The following is a 22,532-nucleotide window of genomic DNA, read 5'->3' as shown; positions in this document are numbered from 1 at the left end:
GTATGTGCGTGTATGTACGTGCATATATACTCATACATATAATAACGCTCATAGAGGGCACAGTTACAGATACTTCTTAGATACAACCAAACACCTCAAAACCATGGGATTGGTTTTCTGCGTTTGAAGCCTTAGGACTGTAGTCTTCTGGGACAACTCAGTCAACTGGCATAATACAGTTCATAACGTTTAAGTTCTTCTCCTAGTTTGGTGTGCAGTGTCTGGGGTCTTAAAAGCTTGTGAGTGGCCATCTAAGATACAATTATCGGTCTCTTCTCATCTGGAGCAAAAGAGAAAGAAGGAAACCAAAGACTCAGAGAAGAAACTAATGTATAGGACTAACAGTCTGCATGAACCATGGCCTCATCTACCCTGAGGCCAGAAGAAGCAAATGGTGCCCGGCTACCACTACTGTCCATTCTGATCAGGGCCACAATACTTGAATCCTCTTAGAAGGGGAGAAAAGTGTGGAACAGAACCCAAACTCTTAAAAAGTCCAGACTTACTGGACCTGTTGAGACTAGAGACTCCCCAAGTCTATGGTCCAGAGATACTCCATATACCTTGAACTGAAAATACCCCAAGGTCACCTTTTAGTTAAATAACTGATTGGCTCATAAAATAAAGCATATCACAAGTAAGTACTTCACACCTTTAAAAAATCATCTTTATGAGACCATGTGGTCAACAAGTCTAAAGATTAAAGATTAAGGGGAGAGGGAAACTAGACTACTGGAAATGAAACATCTAGAATGGAATTAATGAGAACATTGACACATCGTGAAAAATATAACCAATGTCACTGAACAATGCTTGTAGTAATTGTTAAACGGGAACTTAATTGTCCTGTAAACTTTCATCGAAAACACAATAAAATGTAATTTAAAAACAGAGAGTATGGGTGTGTGAAGGAGGGTGTGTGAGAGTGTTGTGGGAATATGTGCGTGAGAGTGTGTGACACTGTGTATGTGACAGTATGTGTGTGGAAGTGTGACAGCGTGAGTATGAAAGTGTGCGTGTGAGTTGTGAGAGTGTGTGTGAGGGTTGTTAGGGCAGTGTGTGTGAGAGAGTGTGTTCATGTGTATAAGAGAGTATGTGTGTGATTGTGTTAGAGAGATTATGTATGTGGGACAGAGAGTTGGAAGACAGTGTGTAAGAGAGCGTGTGTGTTTGTATGAAAGAATGTGTGGGGGTAAGCAAATGTGAGTGTGTGTTAGAGAGTTTGCATGTATGTGTATGAGATAGAGAGCTTGTGTGTGAGTGTGTTTGTGTGTTAGAGTGTGTATATGCGTGTGAGAGACAATGAGTGTATGAATGAAAGAGTATATTTGTAAGACTGTGTGTGTGAGCGTGTGAGTGAGTGGGTGTGAGAAAGGCTACGTGTGAGAGTAAGAGAAAGCGAGTATGTGAGAGAAAGCGTGTAAGAGCAAGTGTGAGTGTGTAAGAGAGAGTGTGTGGATGGGAAGTTGTGTGTGAACAAGAGTATATGTGTGGGTGAGAGAGATTTGTGGGTGTGCATGTGTCAGAGAGACAGTATTGTGGGTTTGTGTGTATGAGAGTATGTGTGTGTGACACAGTGTGTGAGAGAGTGTGTGTGTAACAGAGAGAACGAGTAAGAGAGAGAACCCTTGATGGGCTCACACAAGAGCCCCACAGCCACCTCTGACCAAAGCAGAAAGAGGGGGGTCAGTCACTGATGTGACAGATGGTGTCCTGCACTGGTTTTCCCTCTTAGGGAACCCCGATGACCCGGCCACCTTAGGGGATCCTGAAATGGCAGGGTCTTTGAGCCCCAGGATCTGTTCCCTCAGTGAGGCATTCACTTCCGCATTCATGTATTCATTCAACTCTATCACCACCCAGTGTTTCGCAGGTCCATACGCTAGTTGAGCAGACCCTGCCCACTGAGGATTCACAGACTAGTGGAGGAGAGCAACGGCAGAATCAATTCAGAGCTGTGTGGTAGGTGCTAAATATAATTAGGAAAACAGCTGCTTGCAAACTGGAGGAAGTCAGTAACCACACAAAGAGGTCAGGGAAATCTTGCCAAAGGAGTGAGATTTGAGATCATTGTGGACCCCCAAGTTGGGTCAGGATAGTAAGAACTCCTGGCAAGAAAATGGCTTGGGCAAAGGTCTGGAGGCAACCTAGATCAGTTGCAGTGGGCTTAGTATGGTGGAAAGGCACAGTGAGGCCGGGGGTTGGAGGGAAGGCTGGTGCAAGAAATAGGGCTTGGAACATAGTCTCGTCCAGGCTTCAAAGGCTGCTTCATGAATGCAATCCCTTACACTCTGCACTCTCTAGTACAGCGGCCACAAGCCAGATGAACTGCAGCTTGTTCGAATAGAGACCTGCTGCAAATATGAAATACACACTGGATTTTGAACACTTAGTATGAAAAAAAAGAGTTTAAGCTATCTCATACCTAATTTCATACTGATTATATGTTGAAATGATAATATTTGGGATGTTGTTGTCAGCTGCTGTCCAGTTGGCCCCCAATTCATGGTGACCAGATGCACAATGGAGTTGGACCACTGTGATCCACAGGATTTCATTAGCTGATTTCTGAAAGATCTCCAGGCCTTTCTTCCTAGTCTGGAAGCTCCACTAAAACCTGTTCAGCATCATAGCAACAAACAACCCTTCACTGATAGACGGTTGGTGGCGGCACATGAGGTGAACTGGCTGGGAATCCAACCCTGGTCTCCCACATGGAAGGAGCCACTGAACCACCGCTAGGTTAAATAAAATATCTTAGTCAAAAATCTGTTTATTTTTTCTTTCAGCGTTGCCCCTAGAAAATTGGGGGTTACAGATGTGACCTGCAGATGTGCCTTAGAGCACAAGGAGACAATCAAGGCTTGGAGAGGAGTGGAGGCAGAGCCTGATCTGGGAGTAATGAAGATGGGGGCGAAGGTTACAGGCTGCAGCAGGAGGCCAGAAAATGGTCAAGATTCGAAACATCTTAACTTGTCATTTCCCATTAAAGGAAAGGGTTTAATGAGGGGATGGCCACCCTCGTAGCTGATGAGGAAATAATGATAATACTATTTTACTGAGCTACAGTTACACCCAGGTTAAGCACTACATATAAATCAATCAGAGATGCAAATGGCTAAAGTGCTCAGCTGCGAACTGGAAGGCTGGCGGTTCAAGTCCACCCAGAAGCACTCCAGAATAAAGACCTGGTGATCTACTTCTGAAAAATCAGCCAATGAAAACCCTACGGGCACAGTTCAACTCTGACACAAAGGGGGTCACTGTGAGTCAGAGCTGACTGGACAGGTGGTTGCTATTATCTACCAGGTAAGGCTTACACTATAGCTGGCTGAGGCCCAAGTCCAGGAAGCCAAGGGGCATCAGGATGATAGAGAAGTTCAGTCAGACTCCCTGATTTCTTGTCATGGAATGGAATCCCAGATCACGAAGATGAATGCAAGCGAGGAGAGGTTATGAGCAAAAGACAGAGTTCTTTTGGGACTACCCAGCTAGCTATTAGAAACATGGGCCCTCTCTGCAGAGGCAAAGCCTGATGCAAGACGAACTCCAAGCATTTGAGGAAGTAGAAGCCCAAAGTGTATGCTGAGCATGCCAGGAGTTGAGGCCATGGTTTTACAAACCAGAAACTCATGGAACACACCTGATGGGGCCAATACTGACCTGTGTCCGCCCTCTGCAGGGATGGGGGTCTTTTTAGCCATGGTAATTGGATGTTCTCATTTGAGTTGGGGTTGGAGGGGCATTGTTTCGCTGGTGGCTCTCTGAGTATGAGGCATGCTCACACATGGCGTCAGAGGGTCCCTCTCTGCAGTGCCTGTTCTGACCACCACCCAGGAGCACAGAGGGCCTCACTGTGGGCCAGGGCTCCAAGAACCACTGTGGCCTCTTCACACTACATCCAATATGGCCATCAGTGAAGCTGCACCCTTCCTGTTTCCAGGTCTTTCCTGGATCCCAGGTTTAGAATCCCTGGAGTCATCAGGCAGGAAGCACTAAGGGTGACCCTGAATACCCTGACTTTTACCGGAGGGAGGAGTTAGAGACTTTCTCTAGAGCAGAGTCAGCAAAGTACAGCCCAGGCCCAGATCCCGCTGACCTCTGAAAATAAACTTTAATGGGGACGTAGCCACACCCCTTTGTTCCTATATTGTCTAGAGCTTCTTTACTACTGTTATTGTTAGCTGACGTGACTCATAGTGACCCCATGTACAATGGGATAAAACTGTAGTACTCCACAGGATTTTCATGGACTGATTTTAGAAACAGATGCTAGGCCTTCCTTCCTAGTCTGCCTTAGTCTAGAAGATCCGCAGTAACCTGTTCAGCATCAAAGCAACACACAAGCTTCCACTGACAGTTGGGTGGTAGCTGTGAATGAGGTATACTGGCACAAGAAATAAACCTGGATTTCCCACATGCAAGGCAAGAACTCTACCACTGAACCATCACTGTCTCCATGTAGAGGCTAGGATGCTGCTAAATATCCCACAATGCACAGGACAGCCCTCATGACCAAGAATAATCCAGCCTAAAATGTCTGTAGTGCTAAGGTGAGAACCCTGCCCTAGGCTTATTACTTGACACCTCTTCTCCCCAGAGGCCCAGTAAAGATGTTTGCTACACGTGTTTACCTTGTAACTCCTGGGCACAGTCAGATGACAACAGACAGTCCTACCTGTGGACAGAGGCTCCTGAGTGGTACAAATGGTTAACATGCTCAGCTAGTAACCGAAAGGTTGAAGTTTCTAGTCTACCCAGAGGCACCTCAAAAGAAGGGCCTGGCAATCTACTTCTGAAAATCAGCCAGTGAAAACCCGGTGGGTCACATCTATCTGATCCCCTTGTGCACGCGGTTGCTATGAGTCAGGGCCAACTAGAGAGCAGCTAACAACAATGACTATGTACTGTATATATGGAGTCCCTAGGTGGTGCAAACGGCAGATGCTCTAGGCTGCTAACTGAAAGGCTGGAAGTTTAAATCAACCCAGAAGTGCCTTGGAAGAAATGCCTGGTGATCTACATCCAAATAATCAACACTGAAAATCCTGTGGAGCACAGTTCTATCCTGACACACCTAAGGACACCATGAGTCTGGACCAACTCGACGGCAATGGGACTGGATACTCAGGCAGGGACATGACCCCAAGGAGCTCCTTTCAGCTCCCTGACCCACAAAACGAACAAAAGTAGGAGCTCATCTGAGCCCTTTCCATGAAACCCCAGCAAAGCAGACGGTGACTAGCCAGTCTCCTGGGACTGTCCCCAAGTTTGGCTCCTGGGCAAGCCTCCACCCCTTTTTGACCTTTCACAGAATATCTGTCATAGCCTCAGAATAAGGTCAGACCCAACTCAGCAAAACAATTCTCCAATCCAGCCCCCAATGCATTCCCTAGCGACACTGCTGGGCCCCAGGAAATTCCAGACCCACCACAAGGCGGTGACAGGCACAGTCTCCATAACCCACCCCCCTCAACCCCCTGGCCCTGGCGGCTGGCTTCTCCATGATGATGCATGCCCCTCCAGCCTTTAGTTCCAGGTCAGGGTGTCCTGGGGGGCCTGAGACCCTGAAGCAGCAGGCTCCTTGTCTTCCCTCTTCTCCTTCTCCACCTGCTTGTCCATGCTCCGCCGAGGCCCCATAGCACAGTAGTACACAGCCTCATCCTCAGCCTGCAGCTCGGAGATGCTCGAGTACCAAGTGTTCTGGCCACGTCTTTGGAGACAGAGAGGCGAGGGGGTATTTTGGCGCCTTGCTTCTCGTTTGAGGGTGAGAACCTCAGCAGAAAACTTGGCGCCTGGCCCAGCCTCTGCTGGTACCAGTGGACTTTGTGAATATCCATGTCATAGTCCTTGCTCACAGTGCAGGCAAGGGTAACTGTGGTCCCAGGGGATGAGAACACCGACAGCAGCTGGTGCAGCACCGGCTGAGATCCACAACCTGGAACAGAGGCGTGTGAGGCCCCAGGGCCAGCAAAGCAAGAGAAGGGGCAGGAGGCAGTGAGCTCCGCAGGGGCTCTCTCACCTGTGCAGAGGGTAAGCAGCGTGAGGAGGACAGGTGCCCAGGACATGGTTCAGGTGTGCTGCTCTGCCTCCTGGGTCACAGCTCCAGGCCCTCGCCTACTCACCAGCCTTTCCCCTTTCCCCTCTCTAAGAGGTGGGGCTATGCACAGCCACACCCCCACTCCGTTCCTGGCCACTGCCCTCCTGATTTTCCTTGGCTTATTTTTTTACAGCATGCGTTGGGGGGCAGCCTGGTGGCTGCCTTTGTGTTTGGCAGGAAACACCTGCTGCAGGCACATGGGGTGGTGGGCAGGAGGAAAACTTGGGTCCCTGGGGGCGGGGGTCATCTCAACTTCCACATTAGGAAGCTGAGCCCACAGAAATAAGTCCTTTGTCAAAGTTTGCAAGCCTGTGAGTTAGGAAGCCAAGACATAGGGGCCCGGCCTGAGCATGACGTTCGGTCCCTGTCTTGGTCAGGATTCTCCAGAGAAACAGAACTGGTGACATGCATGTATATGTATAAAAACCAAACCAGTTGCCATCAAGTTGCAACTGATCTGTCAGGGTAAAACTCTGCTCCATAGCATTTTCAAGGCTGTGCCCTTTCAGAAGCAAATCACCTGGCCTTTCTTCCGAGGCACCTCTGGGTAGGATGCAACCACCAACCTTTTGGTTAGTAGTTGAGTGCTTAATCATTTGCACCCCCCGGTGACTCCATGTATATATAATATAGAGAGAGGGAGAGAAAGATTTACTTCAAGGGATTAGCTCACGTGGGTGTGGGGGCTGGCAAGTACAAAATCTATAGATCAGGTGGCAGGCTGGAGACCACTGCAGGCTTCCATCCCAAGATCTGTAGGTTAGGTGACAGGAAGTGGAGGGAGCAAGTTCTGCCAAAATTATCTATTTAGAGTCTGAAAGCAGACCACACCCTAAGGAAACTCCCCTTTCAACAGATTGACTAGTTACGTTACGTTACATTACGTTACACTACGTTACATTACGTTACATTACATTACAGAAAGTGATTACATTACATTGCATTAGGCTACACTGTGGAAGAGCAACTAGCCTAGTGTTTGACCAAACCCCTTGGAGCCACAGCCAGGCCAAGATGACACAAACTGCACCATCAGTCCTCTTTCACACTCCCAGCACTCCCATCAACTCTCCCCCTTTCCCTCCTAGAATGAAGGGGGCCCATCTGGGGCCCAGGGCAGGTGGGGGCAGAGGTACAGCAGCCTCTTCTCTCTCCCTCAGCCCTCACGACCGATCCTCTTCACAATGGTGTCCCCAGGGAGCTGTGTGGCAGAGGTACAAGAGCTGCTCCCTCAGCCTAGTCCCTGCGTCTGCAGAAGCCCTGCTCCGCCATTTGACCTTCTGGAGGCCACGGCTCCCAGGAGGCCCAGCATCTACTCGGTGCAGATGCTTAAACAGGAATTCCCGCATCCCTTTCCTCCTTACCACATACCAGAGCTCTCTCAGTGGAGCACAGCCAGTAGGTACAGCTAGAGTGCAGAGGGGACCTTGGCTCTCAGTGGGGTCAAAGGCAAGGCTCTCTCTGGAGGGAAGTACAAAAGGGTCACTTCAGGGGAATGGATCATTTGTGACTATTGTCCTACTTGCAAAGCATGAAAGGAGCCAGCCACCTAGAAAGGTGTTGGATGACCCACACCTATGATAATTTCCAGTGCCAACCAACCAACTGTGGTCAAGTTGGCCCCGACTCATGGCCACCCCATGCGTGCAGAGTACAACTGCTCCATAGAGCTTTAAAGACTGAGCAAATCTCCAGGCCTTTCTTCCAAGGTACCTCTGGGTGGGTTTGAACCACCTACCTTTCTGTTAGTAGTAATCAAATGTTTAACTATTTGCATCACCCAGGGAATCCTCATTTCCAGTGCAGAGGCTGGAAAATTCCTAGCTGTGTCTCAGTTTCCCCAAAGAGTTTTCTTGGCTGTCATCTTTACAGAAACAGGTTGCCAGGCCTTTCTTCTGAGTTGCCTTGAGGTGGGCTTGAATGTTTAGGTTAGTAGTCAAACACAAACCATTTGCACCACCCAGGGACTTTCCAAAGACACTTAGGAGGCAACAATAAACCAAAAACCATTGCTGTTGAGTCGATTCCGACTCATAGTGACGCTATAGGACAGAGTAGAACTGCCCCATAGAGTTTCCAAGGAGCACCTGGCAGATTCAAACTGCCGACCTTTATGGTTAGCAGCCGTAGCACTTAACCACTATGCCACCAGGGTTTCCGGAGGCAACAATATGGACTTGAAAATAGAACCAGCCCACAGAAATTAAGTGAAACAAGGTATTCTCTGTTTCTGATGGAGGTGAGTAAGCCAGGAATCTTGGGGAGATAATTATTTCTCCACTTATTCAACAAATATGCAAATAAGCACTATGCGCCCGCTCTGCCAGTCATGCATATGCCAGCCAAATTTGAGAGCAAGGACACTAACCAGTTAGGACTTGCCTGCTGTGTTTAACCTAGTTCAAAATTTCCCTTAATCCCAAATAAGGAAAGAAAATGCGCACCAGACAAGCAAAGAAGAATGAAGAATACCAAAGACACGAGGTAAATATGAGACCAAGTGTCAGAAAGGGCCACATAAACCAGAGGCTCCATCAGCCTGAGACCAAAAGAACTAGACAGTGCCCGGCTACCATGATCACTGCCCTGACAGGGAACACAACGGAGAACCCCTGAGGAGCAGGAGAACAGTGGGATGCAGATCTTAAATTCTTGAAAAAGACCAGGCTTACTGGTCTGACTGAGACCCAACGGGCCCTGACGGTCATGGTCCCCGGATCCTCTGACAGTCCAAGATTGGAACCATTCTCAAAACCAACTCTACAGACAGGTATTGGCCTGGAGTGTAAGATAGACAATGATGCTGGTAAGGAAGGAACTTCGTGGCTCAAGTAGACACATGAGACTATGTGGGCGACTCCTGTCTGGTGGCGAGATGAGAAGGAAGAGGGGGACAGGAGCTGGCTGAATGGACACAGGGCATACAGGGTGGAGGGGAGGAACATGCTATCTCATTAAGGGCAGAGCAGCTGGCACAGTTTTTGTATGCGAGACTGACTTGATACATAAACTTTCACCTAAAGCACAATAAATTAATTAAAAAAAAAGAAAATACCCACCAGCCAAACCGAAATTGCCCAGTACAGCATCCTCGTTCTTGTGTGTCCCTGATAGAAAACTCTAGTCTGATTGTCAAACTAGGTGCTCCCCAAATCATGAAGTGCAAATATAATGCCTATGAGTTCATATGCAAATTTGATCTTGTAGAAATTCTATTTTAACAGGTATGTCTTGGACCTTATACAAGGTTTTAAAAATTCATACTCCTGAGTCATTTTACTCCCTGAACCTGAGCACAATGAGATGAGCCAGCAGTGGGGGAGTCCCAATTCAAATCAGGGGACTCCAACCCATGGAAGTCTTGATGTTGTGGTAGTGATGGTTATAAAAGCTACACGGCCACCTTGGAATCATAAAGACATGTTGCATAACCTGACACTCCAAGGTCTGCTGGGTGCGGCTGTAAAGACACAGGGAACGGATGAAAGCAAAAAAAAAGAAGCTTTATTTTCTTGGCAAAGAAATGGAACACACCAGAACTCTGGTCACCAAGATATCTCCCAGAACAATAGCCCAAAGAGTTCATAGTGAATCGGGTCTGGGCTCTCCAGGAGCACCCCAGGGTGGTGCCAGCTTGCTAATTGGTTTGACATGAGAGGCCATCCTCACGGTGGTCCAGTCTTCTATACCTGTTCAGTCTGAAAGGGGGCCACAAAGATGGCATTTTTCCCACATCCAGGGTGTAGATGGGGGTGTGTTTTTCAGCCTCTGATGTCAATAAGACAACTGAGCGGCAAGGTCATCAGTATTGCTCAGTTCAGGAGGGCCTGAGCTAGTCCAAGACTGGTTTTAGCTGGACTGAAGACCCCAGTCTCTCGTTTTCTTTAACTGAGTCAGAACCGAAGTACACCTAAATAAGGAGATACTCTAAAAGCAGAGGTTAGTTCCTGTTTTGCCTAATAAAGGGACAGCTTTTTTTTTTTTTTTTTCCATGCTGGGAGTTAACTCTTAAGAGGTTGCTCAAGATGGCAGGCTCGGCCCCTTGGCACAGCCACTTGTTTATTCAACTTGGCTGTTGTACTGCTGGTCTCAACTGTGTGTGAAAAAATAAAAGAAAATTTTACTAAGCTTACAAAAGGGGGGAAAAAAGGGCACAGCAGGAGTGGTCATGGGTGTGCTGAAACTGTGGGGACTCAGCCTCTCCTCCCCTGAGAGCTGAGCCTGAGCCTGGCTCCCGGTTAATCGGAAAGTGGAAGGAGAAGCACACAGACCCTCCATCCAGGGTCTCCCTGGGCTCTTAGCCGCTCTCCCCTTCCCAGACCAGCAGGGAGATGAGGAATCAGGGCTCTGGGATTCCAAAGGGCAGCAGAGAAGGCAGCATGTGTGAGGCAGTGATTCACCACTTCTGGTGTCCAGCGGACAATCAAGACAAAACCCAAATCACGGTCATACCGTCATCCCTTAGAACCCACAAGGCCCTGGGCCAGACCCCCAGAGGGAGACTCAGACCACAGCTCCCGAGTAGGAGGGGTGGCCTGGTCCTGAGTCCCTGATCCTGAGAGTGGCTGAATCGGTACAGCCTTAGCCCATGGCCCCCATGGAGGGAGGGTTCACCCCGCTTCCTGATCCCCCACCGCTGGGGTGAGACCCCCAGCCCCTGCCTTCACTCCCCTACCCAGCCACAGGAGAGGGGGAGTTTCATGCTCATCTACCCACTGATCCCTGACACTCCTCAGTCCAGCCTCAGGCCCCAGGTGCTTAGGGTGGGGACCTCCCTGTTGGTGCTGTCTGACCCTGAGGAGCAGGGTGTGTCCAGGAGGGAGTCACCCACCCTACAGAAATTGCCTAGAGGCGGCTCTGATGGAGATCAAGTCTGAGAGTTTGTGGCCTGGCCATCTGGGTCTCCTGGTGATCCCAATGTGAGCACCAGCCTTCCCTACCCCCATGGCTAGAGCCCAGGCTCTTTTAGGGTCCCGAGATGGGGGACATTTCCTAGCTGGGAACACGGACCGCCTTCCCACCTACCCACAGGCCTGCCTGGGTCCTCACCCAATTCTTCAAGTAACTAGTTTCTCTCAGCCTAGTCAGCTGGAATAATCCTCTTCCTCTGTGAGGAAATGTCTAGAAACAAAGCCCTCAGGGAGTGATCTGAGGACCCCAGAATGGTTCCCCTACCCTGTTTTATTGTTGTCACTTGCTGCACTAGAGGTTCTGCTGGGTGAGGTCTCAGGCACCCTGCTCTTTAAAGCCACCGATTTGTGGTATTTTTTGTTACGGCAGCACTAGGTAACTAAGACAACTATATTTGGAGAGGGCAGCTCAATTTTCCTTATATAACTTGTTTTCAAAACCAGAGAATGATACTGTGTGGATCTGGGATTCAGGTTTTAAAACAAAATATTCACTGTTAAATGACACACTTGTACATGTAAAAACACACTTGTCTAGACAGCAGGAGTTGGCCGTCAAAGTGTGAAGATTGCATTCACTTTGAATATTCTATGAGGATCGCCATGGTTACGTGGTGGTTACATCTTGCCCTCAGTTCTAACTGGCACTCTGAGCACTGAGACTTTCAGAGCTTGGAGCAGGAAAAAAAGCTCTCAGCTTCGTACCTACAGTCTCCCAAGATGGGAAACCTAAACTGCAGTACCAGAGATATATTCGTATGGGCTTTTCAAATGCTGTCTCTCCACGTAGGCTAGTGAACTTTTCTAAAAATATTTTCTCACCTTGTTTCATTTCCTCCTCTCCAGTTTGTCATGCAGACTTATAAAAGTGTTCTATAGTTTTGTTTTATTCAACTGATATTTTTGATTCTTCTATCAGACTGGCTGCCTTTAAAATTCTTCTCCAGTTACAAAACTGTAGTATTTCGTATTACAGCCTACACCCCTCATATTCTCCCCTCCCGCAACTAGGTATTCTCTGGGGAAAATATGGTGACTTCTACTTTAATGTAGTTTTTAGCTCACCATAAACCTATTAAAATGATTAATTTCAGAAATTTGGCAGGAATCCGGATGGGGGAGATGGCTAGGAAGGCATTTCACACAATGAAGGGTACATGCCTCTGTTTTTCATATGTCTTCCCCTACTCTGAATCCTGAGATGTGTATTTTCTTCAGTATATCTGAGGCATGTTACTTCCATTCATATAAGTAGTTTTCCAAAACAGATCATAGGAACTTATGTGTCTACATGTCGGTTTGTAAACTAAAACACACATTTACTTTTTTTTTAATAAACATTTTATTTAAATAAATTCTCCAGTAGGAAATGGAGAACTCATTGCCTTTACTTGGGAGAAAGCTTTGTAAAAAGATATGTCAAATTTTATCCGTACAGCTCACCAACACTCCCTTATTGAAAACATCAGTACTTCCACACCACAGTTCCCAAAAGGACCTCAAAAAGTCTCAATATTCTGTTATCTCCTTTGGCTTACTTCTCTCATGGTTCTACCCAAGCTTTATTAATGGTTCGCTACATATCATCATCTCCACCTTCATAGATTTCCTTTCACTATATATCCCGTTGTAATGGGAGCAACCACAGCCACTGGCTTTTCACTGTCAAGAGGGTCTGTTTTCCCCTGATTTCTGCTGCATCTTGTTCCTGATTTCTGTCTCAATCTTGGATTTTTCAGCTGTAAGGGCATCACATACTCTTTTTCCAGTGGTCTTCTCCAGCAACACCTTTGCTCTTCCATATCTTTCTGTAGCTCTTCCAAAGCAGAAGCCGTGGTAGGGCTGGGTCAGACGGAAGCCCGGAGCTGCAGTCGTGTAGGACAGAGGACAGGAAACGCCGCACCAAGCACGCTCACCAGAGCACACACAGCACTGGCACCAGTTGTAGTGCCCGCAGCCCATGCGCACACCCAACCCTGCGTGCGGTCGCGGCCCACACCTCTACTTTTGTCCTTTGGGGAGTTATTAAAATTCTCATTTACAAAGATATAAATTCTATGCTACCACTTGTCTTAGTTACCTAGTGCTGCAATAACAAATGCCACAAGTGGACAGGTTTAACAAACAGAAATTTATTCCCTCGCAGTTTAGGAGGTTAGAAGTCCGAATCCAGGGTGCCAGCTCTAGGCGAAGTCTTTTCTCTCTCTGTTGGCTCTGGAGGAAGGTCCTTGTCATCAATCTTTCCCTGGTCTAGGAGCTTCTCAGCATAGGGACCCTGGGTCCAAAGGACATGCTCTGCTCCTGGTTGTTCTTGTGTGGTGGTAATGAGGTCCCTCTCCTCTCTGCTCCCTTCTCTTTCATATCTCAAAAGAGATTGATAAAGATACAACCTAATACTGTAGATTATGTCCTGCCTCATCAACATAACTGCCTCTAATCCTGCCTCATTAACATCACAGAGGTTAGGATTTACAACACATAAGTAATTACATCAGATCACAAAATCAAGGACAATCACATAACGCTGGAAATCATTGCCTAGCCAAACAGATACACATTTCTGGGGACACGATCCACTCCATAATACCTCCCAACCCATTTACCTTCCCAGAGGTAACCAAAAAAACCAAACCAAACCCATTGCCATCGAGTCGATTCTGACTCATAGCCATCCTATAGGACAGAGCAGAACTGCCCCAGGATTTCCAAGGAGCACCTGGTGGATTTGAACTGCTGACCTTTTGGTTACTATGCCACCACGGTTTTCTCCCAGAGGTAGGCATGGTGAAAATACAGCAATATTTTTAGCTCATTTACCCAATAAGTAACCAATCTTCCAACACACAATGACAGACACAGGAATAGGCTAACAAGTGGATAGAAACTGATAGGAACCAAGTACACAGAGAGTTAGTTAATACAGAGAAAAACAGGTAATGCACACAGATGAAGAGAGAAATAAAAATTACCTAAATTGAAAATAACATATGTTTGCATATAAAGTTGCAACTTCCAAAAAGAATGAGTCTCTAAGATTTTGCTTTGATGTAACCACTGAGCTCTCCTGACTCTTTCCAAAAGCTATGCTATAGTCATTGCTGTGAGTTGGCAACTCTCTCAGTTTTGAGCCACATATATCTACCAGGAGCAAATAATGCAGGGTGATAATGTCTCACAGGTTTTAGAAAACAAGACCTTTTATAATGCATCGTGCCCCTCCCCCCAGTAAACTGGTGTTTATCCATTTGACCAGGTATCAGTTGACCAAAGGCCAGACAACCCATTTATTCTGGAAACCAATCCTGCACCCTTTGGCACAGTGGCCACTGAGTGTGGGCTCACACAGTCACCAGCAGCTTTCTTTGACAGCTTTGTCTGATTAATTCAACACTGAGTCTGGATTAAGACACAGTGGTTGTTTTTAGGCAAAGCAGCTGTGTCATGTAAAGAGCAATGGCCTGGGATCTCGGATTCCTGGCTTTGAATGCAGCTCTGAGTCTTAAGCTGTGAGATCTCAGGCAAGATGTTTCACCTCTCATTAGCCTTCCTGAGCATTGATACTGCACACATTACATACTACAACTCATTCGACCCTCACCACAGACACATGTCACTATCTCTACTCTTTAGGTAGAGAAACTGAGGTGCAGAGATGAATGTGCCCAAGGTCATGGACTCCTAGGCAGAAAGGTCAAAATGTGAACCCAGGCATGTGGCCTAATGATGATGCTCAGAACTACCGGCCTTCACTTATCACTCAGCCATAGGATCAATAGTCACTGTGTAAGGTGTTCCAGCTTCTATATAAGCCTGGAAGTACCTGAGCCTACAGATATACCAAACACTGTCCATCATTCTAAAGCCACCTCAGCGGTCACACAGTCCAAGGATCTTTCAGTGCGTATTACCTCAGACTAGGCATTGTCATTAGTGGGGATGAGGAATGGGGACATGGTAAAAGAAACTGATTTTCCAGGTAAAGTCTGGTCATGTCTGTACAGTTCCTGGTAGCAGTTCTGCTTTTTAGGTGGTGGGGGTTTGTGTGCATGGGCTTAGGGGGCTCCTGTGAATGAGTCAAGGAGTGCTAGTGGCACAATGGTTAAGCATTCAGCTGCTAACCGAAAAGTTGGTGGTTCAAATTCACTAGCAGCTCTGCAGGAGAAAAAACCTGGTGATCTGTTCCCTGAAGATTTACAGCCTTTCACCCTTCAGCCAAAGATCAGACAGGCCCTTAAAACAAACAACCATACACATATCTCAAGCATGTATATGAGACCAAATGGGCACACCAGCCCTGGAGCAAGGATGAAGGGAAGGAGGGCACAAAAGGGCTGGTTGAATGGAAATGGGGAACCCAGGGTCAAGAAGCGAAGAGTGTTCACACCTAACAGGGTAGGCAACAATGTCACAAAATAATATGTGTAGTAAGTACTTAACGAGAAACCGGTTTGCTCTACGAACCTTCATCTAAAGCACAATTAAAAAAAAAAAAAAAGATTTACAGCCTTTATAATAAAGGGCATTTATACAAAGCCAACAGCCAACAACATTCTAAATGGAGACTGAAAGCAATCCCCTTGAGAGCAAGAGCCAGACAAGAATGCCCTTTATCACCACTCTTATTCAACATTGTGCTGGAAGTCCTAGCTAGAGCAATAAGGCAAGAAAAAGAAATAAAGGGCATCCAAATTGATAAGGAAGAGGTAAAACTATTCCTACTTGCAGATGATAGGATCTTGTACACAGAGAACCCCAAAAAATCCACAAGAAAGCTACCAGAACTAAGAGACGATTTCATCAAAGCAGCGGGATAAAAGATTAACATGCAAAAATCAGTTGGATTCCTATACATCAACAAAGAGAACTTTGACAAGGAAATCACCAAATCAATACCATTTACAACAGCCACCAAGAAGATGAAATATTTAGGAAGAAATCTAACCAGGGGCATAAAAGACCTAAACAAAGAAAACTACAAAACAATACCGCAAGAAAACAAAAGAGACCTACATAAGTGGGAAAACATACCGTGCTCATGGATAGGAAGCCTCAACATCGTGAAAATGTCGATTCTACCCAAAACAACCTACGGATATAATGCAATCCTGATTCAGATTCCAACAGCATTCTTTAATGAGCTGGAGGAACAATTCACCAATTTTATATGGAAAGGGAAGAGGCCCCAGATAAGCAAAGCATTACGGAAGAAGAAGAACAAAGTAGGAGACTTCATACTACCTGATTTTGGAACCTGTTATACAGCATGGTAGTCAAAACAGTTAGGTACTGGTACAATGACACATAGACCAATGAAAGAAAATTGAGAACCCAGACGTAAATCCATCCATCTATAAGCAGTTGGTATTTCACAAGGGGCCAAAGTTCGTTAAGTGGGGAAAAGACAGTCTCTTAAATAAATGGTGCTGCATAACCAGATGTTTTTGGGTTTTTTTTTGGTTCTTTTGGCATAAACAAGATCCATACCTCACACCATACACAAAAACTAACTCAAAATGGATCAAAGACCTTAACATAAAGTCTAAAATGATAAAGATCATGGAAGATAAAATAGAGACAATGCTAGGGGTCCTAAAATATGGCATAAATAGGATACACACCATAACTAACAATGCACAAACACAAGAAGAGAAACTAGGAGCTTCTGGAGCTCCTAAAAATTAAATGCTTAAGCTCATCAAAAGACTTCACCAAGAGTAAAAAGAGATGCTACAGACCGGGAAACAGAACAACAACACTCGTAAGTCCACGTGGTGTGATTGTGAATGGGCACGTGTGTGCCCATGTGAGTGTGCACATGTGTGAGTAAAGGTCTTTTTCTTCATTCGGGTACCTCTTCCAGGGCATCAGCTGTCTCACTGCAGCAATCTTGGAGCAGGAGGATTTGGGAAAGGGAATGAGGGGAACTCTTGTCTCATGGGTCCTGTGCAGGATCTAGAGGCCTCAGGTGTTCAGTGGTCTCTGGTCCCAGGGAATCAACTCCGTTCCCTGCCCAGATCCATCACTCATCAGTGTTGTGACTCAGGCAAGTCACTTAACCTCTCAAATTTCAGTGCCCTAAACCGTAAAATATGGGTCATAGCCCCTGCTCTGCACATCCCACAGGTCTGATGTGCGATCACAGGAGATAACATATTCTCCATGAGCTGTATAAAGCATTATGCCCATGCAAAGCCTGAAAAGTAAGCTTCCAGCCATCCTCCCCATAGTATACTATCCAGTACCCTCTCTGAAGGCAGCCATTACCACATTTCTTGCTTCTCCTTCCTGACATTTAATAATTGAACACTATGGAGTGTACATTTCTTAAGGCTTTCCTTTATTTACTTATTTGTAGCCCATAATATAATACTAAAAATAGGCCCTGTTAACATGTCAACATCATACAACAGGGAGCTGAGATACAGAGAGGTTAGCTTTCCCAGGTACATGTGACTTCTAACTGACAGTTGAACCCAGGTGATCAGGCACCAGCACCCATGCTCTCACTCACTGTGCTGTGCTGCCTTCCTATGTTATCTTATGCAAAGAAAGGTATCTGCCCGTGCAGTCTCTCTGTTGAGTGTTTTAACTGCACACCAAACTTCAAGATCTTCCTAAAGCCCAACTTTGATTCACGTGGCTCTGCTATGGGGTTGGTCAATAATGGGATCAAAAGTTTGAACTACGAATAAATAATTAATAATTTTCCTATGGTCTTCTGCCAGCAATATGTCAACAGCTCTCTGTCTCTGTTTGACTGCATTTCCCAGGATCTTGTCTCAATGGTACGAGAACAGTTGATTCTTCGTCAAGAAAATCAACGGCCCGCCCCCGGCACTGGGTCAGCCTCATCAGGATGGGATTCTAGAGAAGCAACAGGGTGCACTGTCACACACCCTCTGGGAACAGCTCAGTGCACAGTACTGTAGATGCTCAATCATTTACTTTAATTTGAGAGAAACGACCGTAGTTTATTCAGGGTCCCCTATTTAGGGGAAACTATAAAAATTATAACCATATTTTATTTAGCTGTGAAAATTGTGATTTACTAAGTCAACCAATAGTGCTACAACCACAGAATAAAAAGATGCACTTGGTTCACATTTCGTGATAGACAACACCTCATGCTAATGTCTGCATGTTAGCTGACTGTTGAACATTTGCTAAAATAGATCTATCCCTGAAACAGTGCTGCCAGATTATGTTTTGTTTTTAATTAATAGGATTACATTTTTAGGACAGCTTTAGATTAACATAAAAATTTAGCATATACTACAGAAAGTTCTCATACGCACTGTCTTAGGTACCTAGTGCTGCTATTAACAGAAATACTACAAGTGGATAGCTTTAACACAGAGAAATTCATTTTCTCACAGTCTCTTAGGCTACAAGTCCAAATTCAGGGCTTCAGCTCCAGGCGAAGGCTTTCTCTCTCTGTTGGTTCTAGGGAAGGTCATCAACCTTGCCCTGGTCAAGGAGCTTCCAGGCCCAGGGACCCAGGGTCCAAAGGATGGACTCTGCTCCTGATGCTGCTGTCTTGGTGGTATGAGGTCCCCATGTCTCTCTGCTCACTTCCCACTTTTATATCTCAAAAGAGATTGGCTTAAGACACTATCTCATTTTATAGATCTCATCAATATAACTGCTTGTAATCCATCTCATTAACATCATAGTGATAGAATTTACAACACCTAGGGAAATCACATCAGAAGACAAAATGGTAGACAATCACACAATACTGGGAATTATGACCTAGCCAAGTTGACAGGTATTTTGGGAGGACACAATTCAATCCATGACACCCACCAAGTCCCCTTCCTCAGCACACTGTTCCCCCATTATTGAAGTCTTTGATTACTATAGTATATTTGCTATAGTTAAAGAACCAATATTATTAACTAAAGTCCATAGTTTACATTAAGGTTCATCTTTTCCGTTGTATAGTTCTATGGTGTATTACTTTCCTAAGGCTGCTCTAACAAACTACCACAAGATGGGTGTTTAAAAGAACAGAAATTAATTCCTCACAGTCTGGAGGCTTGTTGTCAGGTTGTTATTAAGTGCCATGGAGTCAGTTCTGACTCATAGCCACCCTATGTACAATAGAACAAAACACCGCCCGGTCCTGTGCCATCCTTACAATCACTGTAATGCTTGAGCCCACTGTTGCAGCCACTGTGTCAATCCATCTCGTTGAGGGTCTTCCTCTTTTTCACTGACCCTCTACTTTACCAAGCATGATTTTCTTCTCCAGGGACTGGTCCCTCCTGGTGATATGCCCAAAGTATGTGGAATTCTCAGTGAATGGTCATTCTAATACGGGAAAAATACAGAGATCACTAGAGAATGTCCAACAGAATGGAAGGTCAGGTTGCTTACCTCGTACAAACGAAGCACAAGGAATGCTCCTCCCCCACTTGCATCTTTGGTTATGACAACAAACCTGGGCTTGACTGCACAAAAGGAACTGTCCCAGGTCATGTGAGAAACCCAGTTGTCATCATAACACTGGTCATTTTTCACCTTGCCCAAACACATGCTGAAACAAGCTCTGTTGTGCCAGTGGTTTCATTGTGTCTAGAGAAGAGGAGTAGAAAGTATGTTACAACCAAACTGAAAGTGTTACTTTCACAAATGAAAACTGCAAGAAGGAAAAAGAGAATGACATGGCATTTTGTCTAATCGGCTAAAAAGTAGCCGAACTTCAAATCTAAATTTGCTTTAAAAGCACATACCCAGAGCAACTTCTTGTCTCTCACTTCCCTCCTTCCAGAATTCCCTCAGCCCACTTCTCGCCCATATAACTAGTTCCACGCACTGTGGCTGGAGGGTCTGGAGATCCCTGGGGCTTGCAGATCCCAAAAGGTTATTTCCCACTCTACCCTCCCCGCCCCCTACTCTGTTACTCATGCACCCAGGTACCCGCTCGGCTGGGTCCGTTTCCCATAGGGACACTCTCCCTGCTGAGTCCCTGCCTGCTTCCTCCAGAGCCAGACCTCATCTCCTGCCTATGCCTGAAAGCCTTAAGCCAGAAAAACCGCAAAATCTCAGAGGAATCAGGCAAAAAGATGGTGGCCTTATCGGCTGTTGTTGTTATGTGCTGTCAAGTTGATACCAACTCATAGCGACCCTATCTGACACAGTAGAACTGACCCACAGGGTTTCCTAGGCTATAATCTTTTGGGGAACAGGTTGCCAGGTCTTTTCTCCCGCAGAGCCACTGTGGGTTCCAACGGCCAACCTTTTGGTTAGCAGCCAAGCACGGAACCATTGTGCCACCAAGGCTTCTTTTAAAATAGCATATATCTGCAAATCTTACAAGACCCTACGACAATGTGAACACAGGGCCTTGGAGGGGTTCCACGTAAGTGAGAGGCCATGAAGCTTAAACTTAAGGATTCTGGAGACATCCTGAGGAGGAGTGAGTCCCCGCAGCTGCACATGCCCCAGCCTGTGAACCCAGCACTCAGTGCAGGGCCCATCACTGCACTGATAGATATGTTCAATCAATTCCATGGGGAAATTTCCTTAAATTAAGAAATAAGCAGTCAGAATATCATACTTTTTGATGACTTAAGATGTTTGTGCTTTAGACATGCACTTCAAGATGCAACTCTTCCTTCTGGAAGATCTGTTTTGCTGCATGAGGCGCCCAGGCCTTCACCTCTGGAAAACACTACTGAGAGACAGATGTGGACAACTCTTGGGACTGGGTTCGAGGAGTCTGCAAGGATTCCTGGAAGAGGAAGAATGGCTCACTGGAGGACATGTTTCTTCTTTGATGTGTGAAGCAGGATAATTGTTACAATCTCTTGACTACCTCCCCAATGTTTTTTTCAGTATATACAGAAACCTCTGGGTCAGGCTGGTGACTTTGTTGGTTTTGACAGTTTGGGTGTGAGTTTTTGTTCGTTGCCAAGAGTTTCCTTATATGGAGGTACCCTATTTGATGCTTCAATTTCTGGCTCAGGCCCTTCTTTCATACTGGCCACACGTGATCAGGGAGAAGTCAGGAACACAGGAACTCCCTTTCTGAGGGAGCCCTTCTCAACTGAAGCTAATCAAGAACACTTGACTGTCTTGTAGGCTGTACTGCTTTAATGTAACATTTTGTTGTTATTAATTATGAAGGTAGTCTGCAATGCAAAATGTTGTTAGTTCAATTTTCTTTAAAATCAACTCTTGGGGCCTACTTAAAAACAACAACAAAAATACCCGGAGGAAAAGTGCATACTACATCAGGGGAAAGAATCACAAGAACTAAAACTATTCCTGATTCAGGATTCAGAAACAACTCATCAGTTTTATTTTCAGGACAAAGATCACGGGAAAAAATGAAGGGAAATTAGCCTTTTAGGAGTCTGTGGGAACTTAACGATAATTTAATCTAACACCCCTTTTTATAGATAAACAATGCTGAAGTTCCCTGGTAGAACTAAACCTGAACAGAGCACAAAAACAAGTCGTGCTTTTTTTTTTTTTAGATTTTTCCTCTGCCCGCGAAGGCTAGTTTTCACTTTTTAAACATTTCCCCCAGACATCAGCACTCTGCTGTCTGAGAACTGTCCTCGCCAGTGTTTCTACAAGACCAAGTATGTGTAGTGAGGAACTGAAGGAATGCAAGCAACCATCCTTGTTATCAAAAGGTTTCCAATTTTTTTTTTTAATACCTGCTTAATATTCACAGCAACTCATTACCGAACTGCCTTGTACTGAATGCTACAAGGTCAGAAACAGGTAAAACAGTTGCACTATTTTAACTTTGCTCAGTTCCTGTCCAAGCCCCAAATCAAAAGAATTGCAAACACTTCGCATCCCTGGGGCCCCAAGATTAATTCCAATGCCCTCCACAACTGCCCTCCTGACCTCTCTGGGGCCGGGCCCTGCGGTCCCTCGGGGTCCACCGCGGACACCCCCACATCCTGCGCCCCTGGAGCCGCGGGGCGCCAACACTTTCTAGTCAGTCATTGGATTAAAGGATGAGAAATTCGAAGAAAACTGTATGTTGGCTCCTCAATAACATTACTGTCACCTCCACAAACACACCCCGGGCGCCCGTCGCTTACCAGGTCCCAGGAGCCTGAGCAGCGGCTGCCACCTGAACGTTGCCGCTACAAATACCGGTGAAGTCTTCAATTGCCACCTCGGACTTCATTAAACGCCACGGAGGAGGAGCCTGAGCGGCCACCATACCTGCCCCTTCGCAGCACCCGCCCCTGCGATGCGCCGACCAACCAGAGCAGCCAGACCGGGATGACCCCGCCCACATCGCGGACGGGCGTCCTTCCTCTTACCTCGCGGCCCACGCCCGCTAGCGCCCTCTCTGGTCGCAGGGGAGGCATGCAGGTGGCGAGCTGAGGAGAGGTTCCCATCCGCATCCGTCAAGCCTCGCCCAATGCCCAGCACATACCAAACCAAAAAGCCCATCGCCCTCGAGTTGATTCTAACTCACAGCAACCCTACAGGACAGAGTAGAACTGTCCCATAGAGTTTCCAAGGCTGTAATCTCCACGGGAGCCAGC

At 46.2% G+C, this 22,532-nt stretch overlaps 1 long non-coding RNA gene across 3 annotated transcripts; it reads right to left on the bottom strand.

The window, feature by feature from the left end:
- Nucleotides 1-84: 84 nt before the first annotated feature.
- On the bottom strand, nucleotides 85-22,165 carry LOC126065693 (uncharacterized). 3 transcript variants are annotated; one of them, XR_007514909.1, is made up of 4 exons: nucleotides 22,077-22,165; nucleotides 20,573-20,746; nucleotides 19,390-19,587; nucleotides 85-280 (listed from the first exon to the last, which is right to left on the bottom strand). It is a non-coding gene; the product is annotated as an uncharacterized LOC126065693 (long non-coding RNA). The 3 variants fall into 3 exon arrangements; XR_007514910.1 differs by lacking the exon at nucleotides 85-280 and adding an exon at nucleotides 12,385-13,285; XR_007514908.1 differs by lacking the exon at nucleotides 85-280 and having other exon boundaries at nucleotides 15,924-19,587.
- Between the last annotated feature and the right edge of the window lie 367 nt (nucleotides 22,166-22,532).

This window comes from Elephas maximus, chromosome 22 (assembly GCF_024166365.1).
Source record: "Elephas maximus indicus isolate mEleMax1 chromosome 22, mEleMax1 primary haplotype, whole genome shotgun sequence".
Taxonomy (NCBI): Eukaryota; Metazoa; Chordata; class Mammalia; order Proboscidea; family Elephantidae; genus Elephas; species Elephas maximus.
Note: the sequence above shows the minus strand (reverse complement) of the source record. Positions and strands in the feature narration are given on the sequence as shown.